Source organism: Arvicanthis niloticus, chromosome 4, assembly GCF_011762505.2.
Source record: "Arvicanthis niloticus isolate mArvNil1 chromosome 4, mArvNil1.pat.X, whole genome shotgun sequence".
Taxonomy (NCBI): Eukaryota; Metazoa; Chordata; class Mammalia; order Rodentia; family Muridae; genus Arvicanthis; species Arvicanthis niloticus.
This window is the reverse complement of record NC_047661.1, coordinates 29,084,027-29,093,104: the sequence shown is the minus strand read 5'-3', so window position 1 is coordinate 29,093,104 and position 9,078 is coordinate 29,084,027.

Here is a 9,078-nt window from a genome sequence, read left to right as displayed (position 1 = left end):
ACAGTAAGATAACAAGGTGAAGTTAAAATATAAAGGCAGACATATCAGAATTATACTAGACTTCTCACCAGAGACTATAAAAGCTAGAAGAGCCTGGGCAGATGTCATACAGACGCTAAGAGATCAAAAATGCCAGCCTGAGCTACTATACCCTACAAAACTCTTAATTACCATAGTTGGAGAAACCAAAGTTTTCCAAGACAAAACCAAATTTAAATAATATCTTTCTACTAATCCAGCCCTACAGATGATAATAGAAGAAAAAGTCCAACAAAAAGAGGGAAACTACACACAAGAAAAATCAAGAAACTAATCTTTTCACAACAAACAAAAAAGAACAGAAACACACAAACATAATTCCAACTCTAAGAACAAAAATAACAGGAAAAAAATGATCATTGGTCCCTAATATCTCTCAACATCAATGGACTCAATTCCCCAATAAAAAGACATAGGCTAACATACCGTATATGTAAACAGGATTCAGCATTTTGCTACATACATGTAACACACTTCAGAGTCAAAGACAGATATTCCCTCAAAGGAAAAGATTGGGAAAAAAATTTCCAAGCAAATGCTTCCAAGATAAAAGCTGGAGTAGCCATCCTAATACCCAACAAAACAGACTTTCAACCAAAAGTTATCAAAAAAGATGGGGAAGGTCATTATATACTTATCAAGGAAAAATTCATCAGCATAAACTCTCAATTCTGAACATCTATGCCTCAAATGCAAGGCCACCTGCATTTGTAAAAGAAGCACTACTAAAGCTAAAAACACACATTGAACCTCACACAATAATAGTATGAGATTTCAATGCCGCACTCTCACCTATGGACAAACCATGGAAACAGAAACTAAACAGAGACCCAGGGAAACTAAAAGAAGTTAAGATCCACATGAATTTAACAGGTATCTATACAACATTTCACCCTTAAACAAAATAATATACCTTCTTCTCAGCACTTCATGGTACCTTCTCAAAAATCAACGATACACTCAGAAATAAAACAAACCTCAAAAGATATAAGAACTTTGAATTAATCCCATGTATTCTATCAGACCACCAAGAACTAAGGCTGCTCTTCAGTAGCAACAAAAACAACAGAAAGCCCACATACTCATGGAAACTGAACAACTATCTACTCAATGATAATGTGGTCACGAAGAAATAAAAAAAAGAAATAAAGACGTTTTGGAATTCAATGAAATTGAAGGCACAAAATACCCAAAATTATGGGACACAGTGAATGCAGTGCTAAGAGGAAAACTCACAGCTCTGAGTGTGTTGGCAGCCGACTTTTAGCAGAAAGCAGCTATCAGCTTTGCAGCCATCTTGAGCCATATACCCTGACATGAGACTTGGATTACAATAGCCTACAACAGCTGAGCACACTCTTATAACATCTTGCTTTAGATACCCAGGACTTTCCTTGGGTGTGTGAGATTAAAGGTGTGTGAGATTAAAGGTGTGTGACTTAAGAGTGTGACTTAGAGATCAGATTTAGAGACAAGACCTAAGGGCATGATTAAAGGCATGACCTGAAGTCTTGGCTTAGAAGTGAGACATACAAAAGACGAGAGGCAGACAGAGAAAGCAACAGATTACTTGACATTAGGTAGAAGGCACTTGGCTCTAGAGAGAACAATTAGGACAGTACAACTCAGAACAATTTCGAGTAACAGAGAATCAGACACTTCAAGGAGTACAACTAGGAACTAGGAGCTAGGAACTTAAGACTTGGGACTTGGACTAGGAAGAGAGACTGAAGAATAAATAGGATTGTCTGGTCTCCATTCTTTGAATCCGTCCTCTCTCTCTCTCTCTCTCTCTCTCTCTCTCTCTCTCTCTCGCTGAACCCCAACCCGCGGACCAGAGCGGCAGCTTGGGCTGGGATACAGTGGCAGCCACGTGTGGAGTGGAGAGGGCCATAACATTTTTGGCGCCCAACGTGGGGCAGCTTAGGCCCCAACACTTCTGGCAGCCCGAACGTGGGACTAGCTCGGGCCACAACATGAGTGCCTACAAAAAGAAACTGGAGAGAGCATACACTAGCAGCTTAGCAGCTCATCTGATAGCTCTAAAACAAAAAGAAGCAAATTCAGCCAAGAGGAGTAGACTGCAGGAAATAATCAAACTCAGGGCTGAAATCAACCAAGTAGAAACAAAAAGAACTATACAAAGAATCAACAAAACTAGGAGCTGGATCTTTGAGAAAATCAACAAAATAGATAAACCCTTAGCCAGACTAACCAGAGGGCACAGAGACAGTATCCAAAATAACAAAATCAGGAATGAAAAGGGAGACAAAACAAGAGAAACCAAGGGAAAAAAATCAGGCTCTACTACAAAAGTCTATACTCAACAAAGCTAGAAAACCTGGATGAAATGGATCAATTTCTAGAATGATACCAGATACTAAAGTTAAATCAGAATCAGATAAACCATCTAAACAGCCTCATAGAAACTGAGGCAAAGGAAATAGAGGCAGTCATTAAAAGTCTCCTGACCAAGGACCCAGGACCAAAATAGTTTTAGTGCAGAATTGAATCCGACCTACAAAGAATATCTAATATTAATATTCTTCAAACTATTCCACAAAATAGAAACAGAAGGAACATTACCTACTTTTTTCTATGAGGCCACAATTACTCTGATACCAAACCACAAAAGACCCAACAATGAAAGAGAACTACAGACCAACTTCCATTATGAATATTAATACAAAACTATTCAATAAAATTCTCACAAACAAAATCCAAGAACACATCAAAAAGATCATCCACCATGATCAAGCAGGCTTCATCCCAGGGATATAGGGATGGGTCAATAAACAGAAATCCATCAATGTAATCTACCCAGGTCTCCCAGAGACTAGACCACCAACCAAGGAGTGTACCAAAAGGGATGTTTGGCTCCAAATGCATATATTAGCAGAGAATGGCCTTGCTAGACAGCAACAAGAGGGTAGGCCTTGGTTCTAGGGAGGTTTTATGCCCCAGAGTAGGGGGATGCTGGAGTGGTGGAGTGGGAGAGTGTGAGTAGGTGGGGGAGCACTCTCATACAGGCAAATGGGAGGAGTGAGGACAGATGTGAGATGAGCGGGGTTGGAAAGGTAATCAGGAAGTAGAATATCATAGGATGGAGGTTGGTAAAGAAGGCAACTGGGAAGTGGAATATCATTTGAGATGTAAATGATTAATAAAATTTTTAAAAAATAAATGAATTTCTATAACTATATCACATATTATAGTAACAAGTAGTTGTATGCTAGAAATCACCAGTAACAGAAACAAACAGGATTTCTGAAAGGTACTTTGTGTGGCAAAAAGACAAAAATTTAAAAATGACTTGGAAATCATGACTGCCACTCTACATGAAGGTCAACAAAACTAATATATTCTATAGAGCTACAGTGTGGGGAGCTGCAACACAAAAGGGAAGCATTAATCATCCAATAGAATTTATGGAGGATTGTAGAGATGGCATCATTGGAGTGTCTGAGAGAGTATTGAACTATAGTCATAAGTCAACTCTTAGTGAGTCATGGTTATGCCCTGGGATTAGTGAATATCTCAACCTCATTAAAGAAACTTCTAATTGAGATAGATGTAATCAACATAACTAGCCAATGTGTAGAAAATATGAGACTTTGGAATGCTCATCCCATGGGGAAATTTAAATCCTACTTTTCCTCTCAAAGTTTAGGGGAAAAAATACATAGAAACAATGTATTCTGTATACAGCAAGAAGGTTGAACATATGAACTCACAGTGATTATGCCCAATATGTATGCAAGCCCAAACCAGAATAGATTCCATCATGGAGAGAAGAGACGGGCATGATGTCCTAGCTTTCTGTAGGTATTGAAAGTGATAGGTGTTGAGAGGAACGTGATATTAAGAGTAGTCAGCATAATATACTTACTGGTCCAATGAATGTGAATTAAGTCATGCTGCTCAATATCAAATAAATACTGGCCTTATGTTTTGTTCAATGATACGATAAACATTAAAAGCTAATCAAGTTTGCTTGCTTTATCAGTGCCTCAGCTTGCTAAGTCCACATAGATTTAGAAATGTATTTAATCCTCTAAAAGTGCCTCAGATAGAATTTGAATACTGATAACATTTTTGCAGAAAATATAAAATATTTTCAAATCAGTGAAGGAAGAGTGTTTGAAGGCATTATAAAAGTGTAAAAGTTATCTCATTTTCTAAAAAGTATACTGTATTTTTCTGTGTATGTGGAGGTTCCTTAAATACCAAGTATATGCACATAAAGACTGTAAAATTTCACGAGAATATCAAAATAGTTTAGGCAATTCTGTAATTATCTTTAATATATAATATATTCCTTTAGATAACTCAGATTTTCATATATTGAATTCCTATTTTCATAAACATTGCTCAGAAATCATTATTTATTCATCTTAATAGTTATCTTTCTATCAAGTTTATTCAATATTTCACCTACAGAATTTTTTATTCTTAACATCACCCCATATTTAGTAGTTTAATATATTAGTGTTGATTGTTTAAATGAAAGAGTAAACAAGTAAATGCATATAACTTATTAAAAAGCAATCGCTATAATATAATAAGATTTAAGCAATGCTTTGGCCAGTTATAACTTGTCAATTAACTGAGTATGTATAGCAGGGTCAGAGGAGGGTGAAGCCAGTAGTATCCAAGCTGTTTTATGGTTTTGTATTGTTTTGTTTTGATTAATCCTGTATTCCTAGAAGATAAATGTAAATCAAAAAAGAATAAAAAATTGTACAACCCTTTATCTTTAATAGTCTGTAAGTCTGAAACTTATTAATATCTAATAAAATATTTCTTGAAAGAATAGTTGTATGTACAAACAAACAACTTGACTATGTCAAGATTAGTGGGTAATATGCTAGAGCAAATCTCAACTCTAGTCTACCATAATGATGAGATTTTACCAGTCAAGGGAAACAAAGAGTATCATTGCAGCAGGCTGAAGGAGCAAAGTAGACCCCTGGGGAAACTTTAGGAAAAGGACAGTGTACAGTCACAGTTCTTGCCAAGGAACAGAAGAGGAGTTTATGTGACAGGGACTATGCAGGATTCAAGAGGAAAGTTGTTTTCAATGCTAAGTCAAGCCATTAATCAAGGCCAAGGGGAGTTGAAGAAACCTGGAGAAAAATGCTAAAATATGACACATCAAGAAAAAGCCATACACCAGGCTCAAAAACAAAGAATCAGAGGCTTCAAGAACTTAGTCAAGTGGAAAATATCTTCTGACAGGCCCTTTGTTGCTCTGGGAGTCTTGTAACTTGTTGGTTTGGTTTAGGGACAAAGATCTCTACTTCTTATATTGGTAAGATCTGACTTAGTTTGCTTGGTCACCCAAGATAAAGTCTATAATTTGAGTTTTAATACCTGCTAAATAGTAAGGAAACAAGAATTGAGGAAAGCATTTTTTTTACCTCAGATACAAGAAACTATATATTGAGGAAGGAGTTGGTAAAGATTAATCATTAATAGATGAGCATGTTTTATTTAGTTCATAAATCTAGACAGATGGAACCTTTCACCCGTCAGCTCCTATCTTGTGTAATTGTTCTTAAATTAATTAAACAGATCTTATAATGTTCCCTGGGTGCATTTAGAACTGCAGAACATAGCAAAACTTACAGAAGGTATCTTTCATATTGACCTTTTAGTAACTTTGCTGACTTTTCTAACTTAAAGACAGGATCTGCCTTGACTTCCAGCATGACTCAGATACATACTGATTTTAACAGAGATCTGTAGCCCAAGTGAGTCCATATTGTGTCGAATTACCTGAAGCTGAGTGTCATTACAACATAGACTGAAGCTTGAGTCCATTATCCCATTAGAGATTCTTATTTGACTTGGAGTAATTCAAGATTAATCAATTAGAATTCACATTCTTTATGATCACTCTGATCTTGAATTCCTCAAAGATACTCTTTTTGTTTAGATTATTTTTAATTTTTGTGTTTCTAATTGCTTAGGTCTTAAGTTGAGATTCTATTAGGGCACTAAAAGGAAGACCGAGTGTAGACACATATTTGAGCCCTTCATAAGAGGTACTTAGCTGTGAGTTGTGCAAATTTCATAGAGGAAAGGAACATACTATAAGGATGGATACCTCTAACATGTGAAAAATAGCATGTTGGGGAATTTTGCTATCTAAAAGCCTTAGGAAAGAAACTACTACATTTTACCTTATTTGGAAATCAGGTCATTGCAAATGGAATTGTTTGTTGTTGTTGTTGTTGTTGTTTTGTCTTTTAGTTTGAGTAAATGTTTATACAAACTGAGACATCTGATAAATCTTGTGTCCTTGAAAGAATTCAGATATAAAAAAAGAACCATATGACTACTGGATTATAGATTGTTGTTATTCAGCTATGACCCAATTGATGACAGTAATTAATAGTCACTAATAGACAACATTGAGGGGAAGAAATAGGGTTCTACTAAAATGCCAGAGCAAGCTTGTTTGAGATGTTTAAATCAAACTTAGAGCCTCCAGCATGAACCAAGGTACAGTTTCCATATTTTAAGCCATGTAGCCTTTGGTTGCTTCATTACACAAGAGAAAAAAATCCAAATGACAAAGACAATATATTATTTTATTTGGGCAAAGACAAGAACCATTGGAAAATTCATTCAAGAAAACCTCTTTATTGAGAATTTAAAAAATAACACATTTAGTTCATGGTGATTTCAGTATTAACATATTTTTTAAAAAAATGTTTATTTTTTGAAGAACTTTAGCTCTGTTGGCCAATTGGAAGGCATGGTATCTTGACATAAACTATTGCATTTAAAGCATTTAGATTTCATTGCAAAGGCATAAAAGCACACACACACACAGAGAGAGAGAGAGAGAGAGAGAGAGAGAGAGAGAGAGAGAGAGAGAGACAGAGAGACAGAGAGAATGAATGAATGTAAGTGTCTGAGAGGCCAGAAGAGGGTGTCAGATCCTCTGCAGATGGAGTCACAGACCCTTGTGTGTAACAAGAGTTTAACTCTTGATTTCTTAAAGAATAGCAGCAGCAGATACAACAACAATGAAAATGATAATAAATTACGTTATTGTTATCATTATTTTACACATGGTTCCACTCTTCAGTTTTAGAGACCAGCTACTCACTGTGTAGACCAGGATGGACCCAAATTCAAAATTCACGATGACTTGATGGCCTCTTCTTTTTGCGTGCTTGAATTAAAGACATATACCAACATATTCAGCATATCAAAGGCTCTTAACTACTAAGAAATATCTCTGGCCTTGTAATAGAATTTTTTGTAATCTGCAGTGAAAGAAAGAAGCCATGTGGATAAATGCTAAATTTCTTTAATTATGTCCTAATATTTGTTATTTTAATTTTGTAGAGGAAAGTAAACAAACTAAAAATTAGATATAATACTTTTATGTTTTAAACATAGAATGTTATTATATTTATGGTATTATATTTATATTATAGAATAACATTCTATGTTTAAAACATAAAAGTATTATATCTATTTAAACATAGAATAACATATACTAAATTTGACTGATATGTTTGTATAATTTTGCAATAGATAATGCTAATGTAAGATATATAATATATTCTACATTTACAAGAATAGTGATTAAGATCATTTAAATTAGTTAAAGCATCAATGAAAATTCAATATTATACACAAAACACAAACATATTATGTACACTTAGAAAGTCAGAGGTTAAGTTATTAAAAGTGTTCAGAATATGATTCATGCTTCTAAGAATGGAGTACGTAGTGATCATTCTTAAACAGAAATGACATGTCATGGAAAGAAGTAAGACTGAAAAAATTATGCTTTAACTAGAATACAGACAAGTTTCCATAGACACAACAATTGTAATTTTCTAAAAATAAGTGGGCCTTTCCATGGATGACATTTCACAAATTTAGCCAATTCTGATCATCATATACAAAAATCACTCTTGCTGTAGAGTTAACCTTGATTACAAAATGAAAATGAAGTAGCCCCTTGTGGTTTAGAAATATTAATAAGTGACCCTATATTTAGTGTTAGGTGTTTATTTGCTTATTTGCTTGCTTACTTGCTTTTTTATTTGTTTGAGACAAGGTCTCTCTGTGTAGACTTGATTTTCCTGAAATTCACAGGCTGCCAGATACTCACTATGTAGACAGGCTGGCTTGAACCACAGGGATCACTGTCTATGCCCAACTTAATAATATGGATTTTAAGTATATCAGGCAACCATATGTGGTCTGAGAAAGTGGAATTTTGCAAAAAGAGATTGGGAACAGTTTTTGCTTCCATTTTGATAGAAAAACATTTTCAAATTTGAACATCATTGCTTTCTAGAGTAGAACAAAATCATTTTTTAGATCATTCTGAGCTAAAAGATATTGTGTAGTTTGATGTCTAACAGGGTTATGGACAACTCACTCCTTGTCTGACATATGAAACGTACCAACAATTCAGGTTCACTGCTTCAGCACAGGAGGAACAGACAAATAAACATCCCTGTGTATGCATGTGTTCATACATGTGAATGGGTTTTCCTATGTGCACGTCAATGTATGTGTGCCTGTGAATGTCTATGTGTAATTATACCTGAGTGCAGTGTGAGAGCCTCTCTGCTCCCTCTCCTTTTTCTCCCTCCCTACCTCTCTCCCTCCTCTCTCTCTCTCTCTCTCTCTCTCTCTCTCTCTCTCTCTCTCTCTCTCCCTCTCCCTCTCCCCCTTTTTCCCTCTCTTTCTTTCTTTTTCTCTCTCTGTCTCTTTCTCTGTCTCTTTGTCTCTCTGTGTGTGTCTCTCTGTCTCTCTGTCTCTCTCTATGTCTGTCTCTCTGTCTCTGTCTCTGTCTCTCTGTCTCTCTATCTCTGTCTCTCTCTCTCTCTGTGTGTGTGTGTGTGTGTGTGTGTGTGTGTGTGTGTGGTACACACATGACTGAATAAATCTAGGAGCACTATTATCCTGCACATGGCCCACACTGGAAGTCAGAGGGCACAGTCAGTTAATTCAGTTTCTCAATTCACAGTCCTGCTCAATCTCTTGTTTGAGACAGGATCT